Raw genomic sequence first — 18,167 nt, 5'->3', positions numbered from 1 at the left:
TGGCTTCTGTTAGGCAATGTTCAAGATCAAACCCTGGACTAACCCTCACTTACTGATGCTCCACACGAGGGCAGAGAGAAATCTCAGTCCAGTGGAGTGGGAAAGAAGTCAGGGCAACTGGCCTGGCTGGGAAGAGACCCAATGATTTTCTGTAGCAACAATTATTTCCTTTGGATGTAAACTAGCCCAAGTTTGAACTGTCCATGGGAGAATAAAGGGATATTTATGATGTTGATGGGGTTTAGAAGAGAAAACTTATGATTCCTCGTAAGTAAAGGGCCTTTAAGGGACGGCAAGAATTATTGTGTTTGTTTTCTCCAAGGCTATTGGGAAGATAAACGCAAGCCCTTATTGAATGGTTACTGCCATGTTCCCTTAGCACAAGGTCCCACTTCTGAAGGTAACAAGGACAAAGGGATACCACACCCCTAAGGTAAGTCCCAGCAGAGAGGGTCTGCCCTGGAGGAAGACTCAACAGAGTCCAAGTCTAGTTTACTTAAATTGCCATACCCCAGCATTCAGTACAATTTTAAAGTGATATGACCATCAGAACCCTTCTTTCTGGGTAGGTTATCTAGTTGTGACGCCTCCTGGCATTCACAGGCAGCCAATTTCTTCCTGAGGAATTTCTACTAATCTCTTCTCCAGGAATAGACCTTGGCTCCCAAGGCAGTTTCAGAGAGTTCAAGGCATAGCTTGACTGCAGCCCTAGCACTGCCAAAGCAAAACACCCCGGCCATAGGCAAGTGGATGGAGATTTGCAGAGCCTTCTCTGAGGCCCCCCAAACCAGGAAGGTTGCAGTGGTCTGTGAGCTCTGGAATCCTCCCTGCTTCAGGGGCCTGGGGACTTGAAGGTTTAAAGAAGAGGGTAAGGAAGAGTAGCAGTTTGTGTCCATGTGATAAGCCTTAGCCACTCTGACCTACTTCTTCCTCATCCACCCTTTCTGTGGCAGCTTTCCCACATCATCTATACTTCATCTTTATGCCAAACAGATTTAAGCTATTTGGGGTGAAATAGTACCAGTTTCCAGGCTCTGATTTTCCCTGGGAAGAATCTTCAACCAAATCGAAAATATAGTTTGTAAAATACTCCATTCAGATTTGCTTCAAAATAATACAGAAGGAGAACGTGGTGGGATTATAGATGAAACAGGACTGTCTCTGAGTGGATAATTGTTAACGCTGGTTGAAAACATCATTCCCAAAAGTCAAAAGGAGGAAGCAACCCACGTGTCTACTGACAAGTGAATGGAATAATGAAATGTGGGATATTCACAATGGAATCATATCCGTCCTTGGAAGAGAAGGAGATCCTGGCACATGCTACAGCGTGGATGAAGTTTGAGGACATTACGCTAAGTGAAATAAGCCAGACACGAAAAGACAAATACCACCTGATTTTACTTACAAGAGGCACCTATAGTAGTCACATTCACAGAGACAGAAGGTAGGGTGGTGGCTCCCAGGAGCTGGGGGGAAAGGGAGATGGGGAGTTGTCTCGTGGGTCAAGAGTTTCACTTTTGCAAGATTGAAAGAGCTCTTGAGATTGGCTGTAGAACACTGTGAATGTACAACTGAACTGTGCACTTAAAATTGTTAAGAGGGTGGGGACACCTGGGTGGCTCAGTCAGTTAAGCTGCTAACTTTGACTCGGGTCATGACCTTGCAGTTTGTGGGTTCGAGCCCCGCGTCAGGCTCTGGGCTGACCGCTCAGAGCTTGGAGTCTGCTTCAGGTTCCGTGTCTCCCTCTCTCTCTGCCCTTCCCCTATTCTCTCTCTCTCTCTCAAAAATAAATAAACATTAAAAAAAATTGTTAAGAGGATAAACTTTATGTTGTACATTTTACCACAATTAAAAATTGTCAAGTTATATAGTTACAGAAAATTCCAAGCACAGGGCTGCCTCGGTGGCTCAGTCAGTTAAGCATCTGACTTTGGCTCAGGTCATGATCTCACCTTTCATGGGTTCCAGCCCCATGTCAGGCTCTGCAACCCTAGCAAACTGCTACACTTCCCATTCATATGTACTGTCATTTTTGTGGTCTGTTGCTTTTTTTTTTCAATGTTTATTTATTTTTGAGACACAGAGTGAAAGTGGGGGAGGGGCAGAGAGAGAGGGAGACACAGAATCCGAAGCAGGCTCCAGGCTCTGAGCTGTTAGCACAGAGCCCAACGTGGGGCTCGAACCCACAAAAGGTGAGATCATGAGCTGAGCCAAAGTCAGATGCTTAACTGACTGAGCCACCCAAGCGCCCCCGTGCTTGGAATTTTCTATAACAAAAGGCTAAACATGTTTCATATTCAATAGCAACAGAGAACTTATTTTAAAATCTAGTAATAAACTTAAGAAATGTGCAAAATCTACATTAAAAATATGATAAAGCTTTACTAAAGGATATAAAAGAGGTCTTGAAGTAATGGTTGCCTTGTTCCTGGATGGGAAGATGTAATCTTGGAGTCGTGTCCATCTTTTCTTTACTTAGTTCCATCTTTCCAAAAAGCCAAAAAGGAGCTTTTCTGAGGAACAACAGGCTGATTCTAATATTCATCAGGAAGAGGATATGCAAAGGAAGAGCCCTGGTAAATGTGACAAAGAGAAGCAGCAGGACATGGGAAAGATGGCCTTGCCAGGGAACAGATTGGAATATGATGCTAGTGAAGAAATGGATTCTGGGAGCAGCTGAATGTGTCTCCTTTCCCTCCATACAACTCCTGAGAGAGTGAGAGAGTAAGCAGGGAAGGGGCCGAGAGAAAGAGAGAGAGAATCCCAAGCAGGCTCTGCACTGTCAGCCTAGAGCCCAATGTGGGGCCCAAACTCATGAAGTGCACAATCACGACCTGAGCCAAAAGCAGGATTCGGACACTCAACTGACTGAGCCACACAGGGACCCCAATAGATTCTGTTTTTTTTAAACACAGAATTCAGTTCACTTGCACTTAGCCTAACAACTATTGTACCTGATTTGATTCCTTATGCTTGTGATAGTTCCTTTTCTTTTTCTTTTCCTTTAATTTTGCTAGTTTGCTCAAATTGCTATTACATTCCACCCTTGCTAATGTGGGAGTTCTCTGTACTCTTTCCATCTCATTAATGGTTATATCCCCCTTCCCTTTCCGGTGCTCTTCTGCCTTACTAGTATAGAAATACTATTATTGGAAAATGAGGTATTTTTTCTCCCACTTAGATACTCTATTCCCTTATTATCTCTCCCACTTAGATGCTTCTTTCCGCCACCAATGAGATATTTAGAATACTCTTCCTTTCCCAGTTTTCTTCTCCTTACCCCAAGAGACTTTAGGACACTATTACTCTGCATGCCCTGCCCCAACTCCTAGGTTTTGCTGAGATTGCACAGTACTTTTCTTTCTAGATCTTATTTCCAAAGCATTTCCTTTGCACCTCTATTTTAAGAATCCTTATTCAGCATTCACATTTTCAGACAGTCTATTATTGTCTATTTATATTTGAGATATGTATATATCAGATATATATATGTATATATATATCTGTATGTATCTATGCACACATATACATATATATGGGTATATACATAGGTAAGCATGTATATACATGTGTGTATTTGTATATATAAACATGGTTTACTGATCATCCTGTTTCCTTTATTCTCTATTATAATTCATTTGATTTTGATTGGAGTACTTTAAAAATGATTTTCTTGGGGCGCCTGGGTGGCGCAGTCGGTTAAGCGTCCGACTTAACCCAGGTCACGATCTCGCGGTCCGTGAGTTCGAGCCCCGCGTCAGGCTCTGGGCAGATGGCTCGGAGCCTGGAGCCTGTTTCCGATTCTGTGTCTCCCTCTCTCTCTGCCCCTCCCCCGTTCATGCTCTGTCTCTCTCTGTCCCAAAAATAAATAAAAAACGTTGAAAAAAAATTTTTTTTAATAAAAAAAAAATTATTTTCTTCAGAGAGTCTTATAATTTTTTAATCGCTGCATATTTGTAAATATGTATGTATGTATATTTCAATATACATACATACATACTGCCTTCTTTCTAGAAGACTAAGTAAGTAGAAAATTCTCTATAAGATTTACTTTATGGAAACCGCCAATTGCTAAAATGTAGTCTATATGACTTCTGTCTATGTTGTTCTCTCTTTATCTTGGCAACCAGCCATATGTATATATGTAAATATGTATTGAAATATATATACATATACATTGAAAAATATATACATATATTCTGCTCTTGTGGGTGAATGACAACTTGGCTAGGTATAGGGCTGTTGGGCTGCTGTTCTTGACCCCAAGAATCTGTAGATGTCATTCCACCTTCTTCTCTTGTTCTGCAGGACTCAGTCCCGTGATACGTCTCCTAGATCTGCCCTTAAAATCTCATACTTTCCATCGTGATTCCAATTTCTTTGTATTTTTCTCTGAGATCAGTGATATTTCTCCCTCTTTATCTTCTAGGCCATTAATTCAATCTCATCTCTACCTTTTTTTTCCCCTTAAGTTATTCATCTCTTTTTTTTTCTTTTTTGGCCTAGAAAAAAGCATGCTTTTCAGTTTCAGGATGTCTTCGTTGGGCTTTTTATGTTTTTTTTGTTGTGAAAGTTATCATCTGTCTCCTCTGGTGGTTTTTTAGAAAGCTGTCCTGGATATTTGGTATGTTCCTCTCCTTGTGGCTATAGGTCGCTTGGGTATGTTGTTTCCTTTCTTTGCCTGATCCCGTGGCTCAGTGGCTGGAAAGCCGGTGGTTGTGGAGGAGGCTCCTGTAAAAGCAGACAGGTGGAAAGTCCCCTGTTGAGGCAACAGAAGGAACTCTCTGCTCCTGGGTCTCAAGGTACCAAAGATGTCACATCCTCAGCTCACCGGTTGGGTTCCTCCTTTGCTTCTTGGGGGCAGGGGGAGGCTAGAGGGTGTGTGGACTTGACTGAGTACATGTGGCCAGAGTCAGGCTTCCTTCAGAATCTCCTCCCAGGCTCTCTTAGGGAGAGAACAACCCTGCTTCAACGACCCATCTTGTTTCCTCCAGCTGCTTGGCCCAGAAAAGGTGATGGGTGGGAGCAGGAGTTGTATGGAGGGAAAGGAGACACATTCAGCTGCTCCCAGAATCCATTTCTTCACCCTCAAAATAAATAAACTTAACAAAATTAAATCTTAAAAAATAAATAACTAAAAATAAAAAACAGAATCTATAGGGGAGCCTGGGTGGCTCAGATGGTTGAGCATCCGACTTCGGTTCAGGTCATGATCTCACGGTTCGTGGATTCGAGCCCCGCATCGGGCTCTGTGCTGACAGCTCGGAGCTTGCAGCCTGTTTCATTTTCTGTGTATCCCTCTCTCTCTCTGCCCCTCCCCCACTCGTGCTCTGTCTCCCTCTGTCTCAAAAATAAATAAACATTAAAAAAAAATTTTTTAAAAACCCAGAATCTGTAGATTGTGCTAGAAAAAAAAAACAACCCTCAAATCTATCTTAATGTCATTTAGAAAAAATATACCTTAAAGTGACAAAGAAAAATTTTAAGTCTAGGCACAGATCCATACAGATAGGAAAATTTACTATCTGGTAGAAGAGGTACTTCACATCATTAGAGAATGGATAAATATTTCATAGTGTTGGAGCTCATATGTATTCAGAAAAAATCAAAGTTGGATAAAGAAATATCTGTAGCAAATGAGGTGCCCTCAAGAAAATTAAAAGGCAAACAACAGATCCAGAGAAAACATTTACAACATATGTTTTTTTCATAATAAACAAAGAACTAATATCCAGAATTTGTAAAGGTATCCTATAAAACAGCAAGAAAAAGAAAGCTGCCCAGTGCAACAATGGGCAAAAGATTTGTACATTTCACAGAAGGGGAAAGCCAAATGGTCAATACACCCATAAAATGATGCTACCACTTAGAGTAAATGGGGGCAAAATACCTTATTATAACACAATGCATTTTTCTCTCACCAGATTGGCCAAAGAGGAGAGGGAGAGAGGTTTGGGGGAGTATAAATTAGAAGTCAAATTGACAATATCTAATACAGTATTTTTGGCTTGAATCTAATACAATTGTAAAAGTGCATTTCTTTTGACTCAGACATTCTTTTCTTCATCCTTATTCTAGAAGAAAGCGCATGTGTGCAAGGAGGCATGCCCACAGAAAACATTGGCAATAATGTAAATACCCATTAATAGGGGAATGGTTGAATAAGCTGTCACACACCCAAACTATGGCATCTTGCAGCCATTAAAAAGAATGAGTTACCATATACCTAATGTAAAGAGAGATGAAAAGATATTTTTGACATATTGTAGAGTGAGAGAAGCAAGCTGCAGAATCATTTATATAGTATGTCACTGTTGCAGAAAAATCCTACAAAACTGTATTTTACCTTTATTGTATAAGTATGTAAATGGGAAGGGGATTGGGGTTAGAGACAAGCAAAGGGAATTTTAGTTTCATCTGTATTGTTTGAGTTTTTACAATAAAAGAGTACTCGTGAATTGTATATGTGCAATTAAAAAATAAGTTTACTCATAACACGAAGAAGTACCTTCATGGTTTGAAGGGCAGATGTGTCCCTTAATCCGTTCATAAATGCCTACTGTAGGCCAGTTGCTGTTGGGGAGAAAAAAATGAATCATATACAGCTAAGTCCCACAGGCATTTTCTGTCTGGTAGAGGCGATAAGGCTTATAAACCAGTATGTGAAATATGTCAGCAAAATATGATCCAAGCCATAGGAGGCATTCAAACCAGTGCTGAAGGAGTTCTGAGAAGAGATTAGTTCCTGGGGAGGGAAGAGGGGGGGAGAAAGAAGGTCTCATGGTGAAAGCAGTGTGTGTGGGGGGGGGGGGGGGGCGTGCACACACACATACACAAGAGCCCAAATACACTTGACAGAGGCTGGGAAGGAGTAGCCACTGGGCTAGAAAAGACCCCTAATGGGGGACCTATATGTACAAGTACAGGTGAGGTCATACTTGGTCAGGAGAGGCAGGAGAACAGCGAGCACTTGAGTTGAGTAGCCTAAGGGTAGTGGGGGAGTAGGGGCAAGTAGTGGGTGATAAAGTGAGAAAGGGAAACCTTAGCAAGTTTAGCTAGGTTTAGCTAGCGCTTTCTGAATGCCGATGAATTTCGCTGTCTAATTGGGGGAGGGAAAGAGGTTGTCTGGAGCAAGAAATACAGACATAATTATGTATTTAAATTTTTTTTAATGTTTATTTCTGAGACAGAGAGGGGGACAGAGTGTGAGCAGGGGAGGGGCAGCGAGAGAGGGAGACACAGAATCTAAAGCAGGCTCCAGTCTCTGAGCTGTCAGCACAGAGCCCAACGCGGGGCTCGAACTCCCAAACTGCGAGATCATGACCTGAGCCGAAGTCGGATGCTCAACCAACTGAGCCACCCAGGCGCCCCTACATGATTATGTATTTAAAAATAACTGTAATGTCACATACATGCTCGATTATAAAATAAAGATAACCAGGCCAAGAGATTTGGGTTCAATTTACGAAGGGTGGGGAGCCACAGAAGATTTTTGAGGACAGGAGTGACGTGATCAGTTATAGGGATCTCACTATGGCCCTGTGTGTGGGTGGATTACAACAGGTGGTTACAATGGTCTGGACCAGAGGCGATCAGAGCCTACTAAGGGAGTGACAGGGAGAAAGAAGAGGAAAGAACAGACCTGAGCAATAGTATGAAGGAAGAATTGCCAGGATTTAATGCTTTTAAATGCATTGCCTGGGAAGTATTTGGGGATATTCAAGCAGAAGTGTGTCGGATAAAAGAGTAAGTTGGACAAGAAGATCTCAGGAAGGCCAGCTGGCTGGGGATAGCAGATTTTGGAGTCCTCATTTCTGGCTGGAGGACAAAATGTTGGAGAGATTGGTACAGGAGAGCACTTGGAATGAGACAAGAAAAGGGAGAGTCATTCTGGAATCTCTTGGGATCTCAGCAGAGCAGAAAAGATCCAGGAAATGATGCCAAGATTTCAATTACCCAGGAAGGTCACGGAGGAGCTAACAGAGGAATTTGGTTCTGACATCTCCACCTCAAACTCGGGCTCATACTCTCCGAGGCGAGACACCCAGCTGATTATGTGTGTGGGGCTGACCGGATGAGGCAGATACCAGAAGGCCTCAGCCACATTGCAGAGGAAGGGTGGGCATAAACAGGACAGGACTCAGGATGGAAGGGCTGCTGAAAGAAGGAAAGGCGTAACCGCAGCCTCTGGTTAAGGATCACGTCCCTGGTGGTGGCGCTCTGCCCCTGGCCTTCCTACTGCTCTTCACTGGCCTCCCCTATGGCTTGCTTGGGGGCACAGACCATCCCAGGACCCAGAAGAGAAGAAAAGGTGCAGACAGCTCTTCCTGGCTGTATGTGGGTGCAGGACCTTGCCTCTGGTGGGCTGCTGGTAAGTGGTGAATGACAGATGCATTTTACAACCCCAGCTTAAAGGTTCCTTCAATATATACTTTTGTCTTTATGTCATTCACATTTTATTTCTCTATGTATAAAATGCAAGCTGAGTTTGGCATTCAAGGCTTCCATAATTTGGTTCCATACTACTTAGCTGTGGCTGCTGTCTTCAGTTTGGGCCACCCTCCTCCATCCCACTCCCTGCTGCAGAGGCTGTCCTACAGAGGCCTCAGTATTCTGCTGGGTTCAGCTATTAGGAAGCTCCCGAAGGGTACCTAAAGGAGGGAAGAGTGTGAAGTCAGGGTACTATTCCCTTTGGGTCTCAGTGTGATTCTGGCTTTATGAGACTAAAGCTTGCAATTGTATTGGTCCAAAATAATGAATAAAATGTTAGCTACAAAAGTGAATATCTATTGAGAATGAGAAAAGAATTCACAACAAATTCTAAACAGCTAAAAAATACCAAAGATATCACTAAATGCAGAAAAATGGCAATATTTTTCTTTTTTTAAATTTCTTTTAAGTTTATTCTTTTTGAGAGACAGAGAGAGACAGAGTGCAAGCAGGAGATGGGGCAGAGAGAGAGGGAGACACCGAAGCAGGCTCCAGGCTCTGAGCTGTCAGCACAGAACCTGATGCGGGACTCGAACCCACGAACCACGAGATCATGACCTGAGCCAAAGTTGGACGCTTAACCGACTGAGCCACCCAGGTGCCCTGACAATATTTTTCTTAATTAATTGCTTGGAAAGTCTCTATAATATTTTTCCCTATATTTTTTGGCCATACCCTTTGCCTCTTCGTATGACAATTTTGTAACATAATTTTCTAGACACAGTATAGAAATATAATCCACTCTTCCCTCTAGTAGGTTTGATTGGAATTTTGTTTTTTTTAAATCATTGGTAATGTAGATTTATTTCAGTTTCACCACTTGTTGTTTGCAATATCATGTAAAATTTGAGATTGCTGCCCAATTTGGGAAGGCCTCTATCATTTTCTTCCATATATAACTAAGGTTTAGGGCATTTCAAATTTTCTTGTGCAGGAACTAATCTTAAATACTCTGAATTGCTAACACTTATAAACCAGCTTGTCTTGGATGTCCCCATGATCATGGCATTTTATGAGTTTTATGTGATTTTCTATCGAGAATGCTGTGGGGCTTTGCCCAGACCCCCTCTTGGGGCCAACACAGCCAACCCTCAGCTGTTGGGAATATCAAATCCACTGAGACCATATGCTGGTTGGCTTCTCCCAATACTGCCATCTTCATTTCTTCACGATTGTTATCTCCTGAGAGTTTTCTGCAGTAAAGCCTTCTACATGCAACTTTCCATTTCGTAGGCAGTTTCCAGGGAACCCAATCTAAGACGTCTTCATAGATGTCGGGATTTGTATCAGAGCAGCAAGAAATAGAAATCTTTTCCCAATGAGTTCGTATGCTTTACTCCTCTTCATCATAATCATAAGATTATCAGAGGGGCACCTGGCTAGATCAGTCATAAGAACATGCGACTCTTGATCTTGGGATGGTCAGCTCGATCCCCATGTTGGTTGTAGAGATTACTTAAAAAATAATAAGAGAAGATTATCAAATAATCCAAGGTCTTTTACTTCTTTTTGCATTTCTTTCTTCCTTTTAATAAATGGCTAATTTTGGTATGATCTGAATTTTTTTTATGCTTATAAGCTACAAATACAGGAATCTAAAAACTATTGTGTAAAATTCCATTCAAAAAGAGAATAGTAGCGGGTACCTGAGTGGCTTAGTCCGTTACACTTCTGACTCTTGATTTCAGCTCAGGTCGTGGTCTCATGGTCCTGAGATTGAGCCCCCAGTCAGGCTTTGTGCTGAGCATGGAGCCTGCTTGGGATTCTCTCTCTCTCTTTCTCTCTCTCTCTCTCTCTCTCTCTCTCCCCCTCTGCCTCCCCCTCAAAATAAAAAAATAAACATTAAAAGAAAAGAGAATAGTAAGGTGTGTTTATAGTTGCATGTGCCTCATTATATTTCTGACAATGAGAAGTGAATTCTTCAGTTAAAATTTTATAAGGCTAATGATGGGCCGCAGATCAGCATCTGGTTCCTCACATTACAAACCACCGTTCTCTTTGCTACCCATATTAGGCACCAAAGACACACATTCAGATTACAGTGTGACATCTTACTGTCTTCACATCCTGACCTCAGATGAGTTGGAGGTAAGAGAATTCCTGGAAGCCATTCCTACATGAGGATAGCTAGCAATGCATTAAATATCTACAGAAGTGACTGTGAGCGACCACGATATATTCCACCAAGCCCAAACTCATCTCCCCCCAACCAGATCCTAAAAATTCCCATGACAACTCCAAAGCCACCCAACATACCAAGTGTGTGGTGGAGGGAAACTGGGATAGAAAATATCCTGCTTTTTGAAAAATTTAACGCCCCCTCCCCCGCCAATTTACAAAAGCATGTGACATACGAATATATTGCTAGGGCTCTTCCTCAGGCCCGAGAAGGGGCCTGTGCAAATGTGGGGTTCCTGTAGCTGAAATGTCACCTGCTTCAGTGTAAATCTGCCTCTGGATCTTCCCTTCAAGGCTGCCTCAAGCTGGATGTGTCCTTGACTGAAGACCTTGGTTCCTTCTAAGACAGTTGCTCTGCATGACTCTCTTTCTGTTCTGGTCACTGTCTCTGCGCCCAGAGGTTATAAAACCTTGGCTCCTTACTACACTGTTCTTTGAGGTTCCCCTGTCCCCTTTCCTTTGCAAATAAACCCTCCTCAAATTACCCCATTCTGGGTGTGCCCTCTGTTTTCTGTGGGGACCCTGACTAGTCATCACTCCCTCCTCCCCAGCAAGCGCCTCTGTTCCTGCCAGCTGCCCCTGACTCTCCCTTCCTTACCCCACCCACAGATCACTCATTCACTCGGGCTTTGACGTATGTCACCTCCCAGCCTGAACGTCCTGAGCAAATCCTACCCATTTCCCCAGACTCAACTCCATGCCAGCGGTCTCCCCAAGCAGAGGAACCACGGTGGGTGAATGGATACTTGAATATTGTCTGAACAGAGTCTGCTTTGCAGACAGTCCAGGGAAGGGGGAGGGGCTCCAGGAGATATTGATTTCATAATTAACCCCCGGAAAAGGAGGCTCTTTGCAACATCTTTCCTGGAGACTAGAATCCCTATTTATGCCACCACTTAGTGAGACCCTGTCAAAGCGAGGGAGGTCCCTTCCATTCCCCAAGTGAGCAGGGCGGGACTCCCTTTGTCTGTGAGTAAGTGAGTGATTAAAAGTGAGGCTGGCCAAATGCCCTATACAAATCATTTCCAGCCACAGTGCTCAAGGGACTCTGCTGGAATGCAGGGCAGGAACACAAATGGATTCTTGCTGTGCCGGTATGAGGAAGAAAGTCATGTCAGACCTAGGAAAAGGGGATTCTTTGAGAACAGAAGGGAGAACAGCACTAATCTGAGGGGGAACAGAGTCCAGATTTCTTTCTCTCGGGCTCCATGAAATCCCTCATTGCAGGAAGTGAGGGGAAACAGTCTCAGCCTGGGTTAATGGGAGCACATCATGGCCTCCTCCTAGAAAAAGGAGGCTGAGAGAAAGGTGGGCTCCAGGCCTTTTGTTCCAGAGAGCGAAACAGTCTGGGTGGCTTGTTGGCTATTCAGGCAGGAGATGACTGCGGGGCCATCCATGCATATTGCCCTGGGTGGGAAAATTGGGGCAGGATTTTGGCCAGAGAGGAGATTCTCATCACTGAGGGTGCGGGAAATCTGCTTAGCATTTGGGAAGCTTCATGAAAAACAAGATGGAGTTTGGAAGCCAACTGTCTGCTTTGACTTTCCGAGACTTGTGCAGAAAATGTAGGGACTCTTAAGCCAGCAAAGTGCCAGATGTCTGAGGAATTGCTCTCACTGGTTAATTTGAAAGTAGGACATATTTTCATCTCCTTCATAAAATTGGAAAGGTATGCCTGTCTAAATGTAAGGAAGTAACTGGGGCGCCTGGGTGGCTCAGTTAAGCTCCTGACTCTTGATTTCTGCTCAGGTCATGATCTCATGGTTCGTGAAATCAAGCCCGTTGTAGGGTTCTGCGTTGACAGTGTGGAACCTGCTTGGGATTCTTTCTCTCTCCTTCTCTCTGCCCCCCTCTTAAAATAAATTAATAAACTTAAAAAAAATAAATGTAAGCAAGTAACTGATTAGCTCTTGACTCTCTACATGTGGTATGTGGGGTGGGGTGGTGGGGGGGGGGTGGGGGTACTGGAGTGGGAGGAGTGATAATCAGTGAAACATAGTATTAAATATTCGTGGAAAGAGTACTAACCACAGGCAGTGAATGTGTGACTTAGACCAGGTTCCACTGCCAAAATTGTTGTGACTTTAGGTAAGCCAATTTCCTATTCTGAGTTTCAGCATTGTCATTTGTAAAATAAGTTAATTGGACTAGATGATATTTACCATCTCTTCTAGTTGAAAAACTTCTATGATTCGTGTAAACCCAATCACAGAGTGTAAACTATTTTTAGTCCTCCGGTTAAGTGAGTTTATTCTTCTTTGAGCAGCATGATAACAAAGCCTGGGCTCTTATCTTGACTCTGCCTCTGTATGACCATGAGTAAGTCAAAATGCCTCTCTGAGCTTCACTCACTTCCAAGGCTCACAAGGTTGGATGTGGTTTACTCATTCTCCAGTTTTGTGGTACAAAACAAAAAATGTCTTGGGTCTCACTGTGTTGTTTCCAGCTAAAAAGATAGGCTTTTCTGAGTCTTCTCTCCTGGACATTCTATCACAAATAAAGTGGGTCTATCATATATCTTGACTTAAGATCAACCTCAAAATGTAATCCCCTAGGACTTAAATGGTACATAAATGTACAGAAGATGGAAGTATCTTGGGTTTTCCTACATTTAGGCTCCTATTAGCTTCTTAAGATGAATCTCAATCCCTGACATTATTCTCCTTGGGGGACTCAGGATTTCTAGAACATCCATGGGGCCTTTTGAAGGAGGAGAAGGTACATCTTCTTCTGGTGCTTTTCCAAGACCCTGAATCCTGGAACCAAAACATGTCCCCATTGGGTCTCAATTTCCAGACTGCTTCCAGCCTATCCTTCCTGCTAATTTATTGTTAACAGAACCACCTTCAACACAGGAGCTAGAAAGAAGTTGTGCTTTCACAAGGAAATGAGTAGAACAGTTAAGGCCTAAAGGTCTTGTCTTATCACACTAGTTTTGGATCAGGCCAACCCAAATTTGACTCTCAGTGGATTACTTTCTAGCTGTGTGGCCTCGTGTAAGTTACTTTACTTCTCTGAATTTCAGTTTCCTCCTCTGTATGTATCTACCTTCCAGCATGGCTGTGAGGTTTAGAAATACTATTCATCAAATAATGGTCTCTATGCAGTAGCTCAAATCTATCTGGAGCTCAGTACATTTTAGTTCCTTCTTCTCCTTCCTTTCACAAAATATTATGAGAAAGCGAAGAGGTGATGATTATTAGCTAGGTAGCATAATGGGTCATATCAAGCCTATATCCAGCTTTCCATCCTATTGTTAGCCTCTGACTCTCTGGTCACACAGAACCACCTCTCTATCCTCAAGACACATCCTACGTTATATTGTACGCTTGTTTTCATAATTCTCTGTCCAGACCACCCTCCCCAGTCTCCGCATGCCTAAATATTTCTCACTCTTCAAGGTCTGGTTCAAATGCCATGTTACACAGGAAGCATTGCCTGACTTCTAACTGCATATCAACATTGCCTCTTATGAGTTAACACAGTGCTTGTTGTGTCTCACTCCTCATTTTTCCCTTCTACTAGATAGAAGTAAGAATATTGTCCTCTCCCTCACCACCAGCAGACTGTGGAGATATACACTGTACACGTATCATCTTGGGAACCCTCAGGAGATTGACCTACACAGAACAAAAACTCAAGAAAACGTTTTCAATTAACTGAATGAATAAAGATGTGTTTATTTGAGGTAGAAGACAAGATAAACTATAGGTCTTCAGAAAAGGGAACAGGGGCATGTGGATGGCTCAGTTGGTTAAGTGTTGACTCTTGATTTTGGCTCAGGTCATGATCCCAGGGTCATGGGATCAAGCCCCGAGTCGGGCTCCACTCTCAGCATGGAGCCTGCTTGAGATCCTCTCTCTCCCTCTGCCCCTCTTGCCTACTTGCTCATGCTTGCTCTCTTTCTCTCTCTCTCTCTCTCTCAAAATAAATAAATAAACATTTTTAAGAAGGGAACAGAGGGGAAACAAAAATTAACACTATTTGTATACCTATGCTGTCGGGTGGATATTGCGATCCCCAGTTTACAGAGGTAGAAAATGAAGCTTATGGAAGCTAAGTAATAATATTATGTGGCCATTAATGGGCACAACTATGTGTTGTGTTCTTTCCCCAGTGCTTTTGCACACATCATTTCATTTAATACACACAACATGGATGTTATGAAGTAGTGTTATCCCCATTTTGCAGATGAGGAAATTGAGGCTGAAAGAAGTTAAGTAGACAACCCAAGATTACAAAGTTCATCTAGCAGGTGGTTGTAAACGTATACACTGTACCTCAAATAGGTGAAATTGGTGCGATCCTTTTTTTCCCCCATAACTGATAATTTTGTCCCCTACAGACCCGTATCCCACTGAGGATTGGGGGAAAACACACACACACACACACACACACACACACAATAACTAGTTAAGTCACAGCTGTCAGACATTTTTGGTTTTTTGTTTTTGAGGCAGGATGGGAATAAGAGAACTGGTGGGTTTTTTTGTTTTGTTTTGTTTTGTTTTGTTTTCAGTTTTCTCAGTTTCTTTTGAATAAACATTCAAGTAATTCCAGGTTCAAAGTTTTCCTACCAGGCTATTTCTCCCTCTCTAAGTTCTGCCCCTCTCCTCTGCCTCCCAGGAAGGCAGATATCTGCTCTCTTCTCTAGGTTCTCACTGCCCTAAGTGGAAAAGTCCCTACTGTGTTCACGTGTGCAGCTAAAGTCCATGTTGCAGAAGCCTGTGGTCTGTTCTCCTGGCCTGGTTGGGTGTGATGTGATGTTCCCTTCCCCTCTCCTTCTGGCTGCTGGCTCAGCAGGTCTCAGCCTGTCCCCTGTGTCATGGGCAGTCCTCCTCATCCTGCTTTGGGTCACTTCCCTCTTGCCACAGAGGCCCTTGGCAAGTCTGCTGGCCTCAGCTCTCAGTGACCTTCTACATTCCCCATTGGGGGCCCTCAGGAGCTTTGAGTCAGGCTGGGGAGCAACAAGCTGAGGGGGTAGGCCCCACCTCAGGCCCTCTCTCTGTCCCATGAGCCTCTCAAGGTCAGTGCAGGGTCCTCTAAGGGCAGTTTCCTCCCAGAGTCTCTTCAGCAGGAAGGGGGTACAGACTACTGCTCTGGAATCTCCCCTGCTTCTGATCCTCCCCTCTAACCACTTGCCCCTCTCCTTCCCATCACTCCTCACTTCCCACTCCTCCTCCCCGTGGTGAAAGGATTTCTTGTCCCTCCCACTGTTTGACTGCGACCATCCCTGTGTGTTCTCCTTCCTGTGGCGTCATACATCTTTTTTTTTTTCTTTCTTAGAGCCATAATGGCAGAATGGCTGCAAAGAGAATATATAAGGAAGGCATTTTGAAGAATATTATCTGTATTCCACTCATAGCTCTAGGAATTAAATCCAAATGTGTCCAATCCTAAAGCTCCATACTATGGAGCCCAACGCTACAAAACTTGAGTAGGGTAGATATGGGATTTGAGCCCAGGTCTAATCCAACCTCAAAATCCAAGCTTTCTCATGAAACCATTTTTCCCTCTCTTTTTTCACCAGCAGAAAGCATCCTCAAGGCCCTGTCCCCTCCAGGTGTATCCTGGGGCCTCCAGTCCGTGTCATAGCAGGTGCAGGAGCTACCAGCGTCCCTCCTCCTTCCTGGCTGAGCAGAGTCCACGGTATCTCCAGCTTGCAGAAGACCTGTCTTTGAAAGCACCTGTGCATTTGCTTGCCTGCTTTGGATCACTTAAGGCAGGCTTGAGTGGCCTTTCAATCGGTTAGTTTTGTGGCTGGTTTATTCCTCTGGCAGGGTAAGAGGATTTCACTTAGCTGTGTAAAGGAAGAAAGGCATTTCGGGGGCCAAGTGCTTGGAGCAGCAAACGTCAGGGCAGGCTGAAGGACGCTGAAGTTTCCCACCGACCTCAGAAGCCCTCTTGAGCAACTTACTCTGCAGGTTTGGTGCAAACATTGTTTTATTTTGTTTTCCACTCAGCCAGATATTCACAATCTGTTTCCCCCACCTGGAAAGTTGCATAGTCTGACAGGCACAAGGGATTTAAGAGATTCCTAGCTGGTGCTGCTACTGTGGATTAGCAGCTGGGCAGAAAGGACGGTTGGCCTCTTTGATGTGCCTTTACGAGTACATAGAAATGCAGAACTGAGACAATTTCCTGGATCATTCTAATAAATATGAACTATACTTGCCCAAAGTATTTTGGGTCATAATTTTCAGACAGAGACCAAAGTGATGCATGTCTTGATTATCTCAGTTCTTTATGACAGGCCCGGAGAAACCTAGTCTAAGGATTTAACTTAGCAGCCATTTATTGATTTTCTGATGCACAAGAGAAAGGGTCTGGGCAGGTCAGCACTTCTATTACAAAGACAAGTAAGACCTGGTCTTGAATCTCACGTGGTTTCTGGTTTTAGTGGAGGTGGGTGGAGTGAGACGTATACAGCCTGCTCACTTTAAGAAAATCCTGTCTTGGGGCCCCGGGGTGGCTCAGTCGGTTAAGCTTCCTACTCCTTGTTTCAGCTCAGGTCATGATCTCACCGTTTGTGAGTTCAAGCCCCGTGTTGAGCTCTGTGCTGCCAGCGCAGAGCCTGCCTGGGATTCTCTCTCTCCTTCTCTCTCTGCTCCTCCCCACCTTGTGCTGTCTCTGTCTCTCTCAAAATAAATAAAAATAAACTTAAAAAAAAAGAAAATCCTGTCTTAACTCTGCCCCCTACTCCGTTGCTTCACAGACTGATTTCTAGAAAGATTGGTTCATATGTATTGTCTCTCAGTCCCCTCCCACTTCTGCTCCCTGCTTTAACTACCACATTCACATGCACTTTTAGTCTTTATCTTGCTAGGGTTGCCATATTTAGCAAATAAAAATAGGGGACATACTTAGACTAAAAAAAATTCACTTCTATCTGAAATTCAAATTTAACTGGGCACTCTGTATTGTATCTGGCAACACCGTGTCTTACATGACTTGTCTGCCTGCTCTTACCCAGCAGCTGTTCCTTCCTGAAATGATCTCCTCCTTTAGCAGATGCAATGTGGACTGACATCACTCTCTCCTGGTCTTCCTCCTTCCCCCTGGACCACCCCTCAGTCTCCCTCAGAGCACCAGCTTCTGTTCTCTATCCCTCCCTCTTCCCAGCACACCTTCAATACGGCGGTGGCCTCAGGTGTGGTGGTGTTACACTGACGAGTCTGCTTCCAGCCTGGAGAGCACATTTGCTGCTCCAAATCTCCATGCCTCATGGTCTCTCGCGCGACTCTAAGATGTATCATAGGTTTCCCAAAATCAACATGTTGCAAATTTTACTCACCTCTTCTTCTCTATTCCTGCTCCTACTATCCCAGTGAACTGATACCACCATCCAACCCACTGCCAAGTCAGAAACCTAGCAGTCACTCTCGAGTTTGCCCTCTCCCTCCCTCCACATCCAATTTGTCTCCATGGATGATAGATTCTATCTTCTGAAGATTCCCCACTGGGCCCTACTCCCTCTTTGCCATTGCCCTACTATA

At 43.7% G+C, this 18,167-nt stretch overlaps 1 long non-coding RNA gene across 2 annotated transcripts in view; it reads left to right on the top strand.

Annotated features, from left to right (window-relative positions):
• Positions 1 to 17,370, top strand: part of LOC132683553 (uncharacterized) — a 122,397-nt gene extending 105,027 nt beyond the window's left edge. Inside the window, exon 4 of one of the 2 annotated variants that reach the window (XR_009612289.3) lies at positions 16,205 to 17,370. This is a non-coding gene — a long non-coding RNA (uncharacterized LOC132683553). Of the gene's footprint in view, positions 1 to 16,201 lie in introns of both variants that reach the window. The other variant, XR_009612288.3, reaches the window with a different exon arrangement.
• Positions 17,371 to 18,167: the final 797 nt, after the last annotated feature.

This window comes from Panthera onca, chromosome C2, assembly GCF_046562875.1.
Source record: "Panthera onca isolate mPanOnc1 chromosome C2, mPanOnc1 haplotype 2, whole genome shotgun sequence".
In the NCBI taxonomy this organism is placed as follows: Eukaryota; Metazoa; Chordata; class Mammalia; order Carnivora; family Felidae; genus Panthera; species Panthera onca.
The sequence above is the reverse complement of the archived record's forward strand: the minus strand, read 5'-3'. Positions and strand labels throughout refer to the sequence as shown.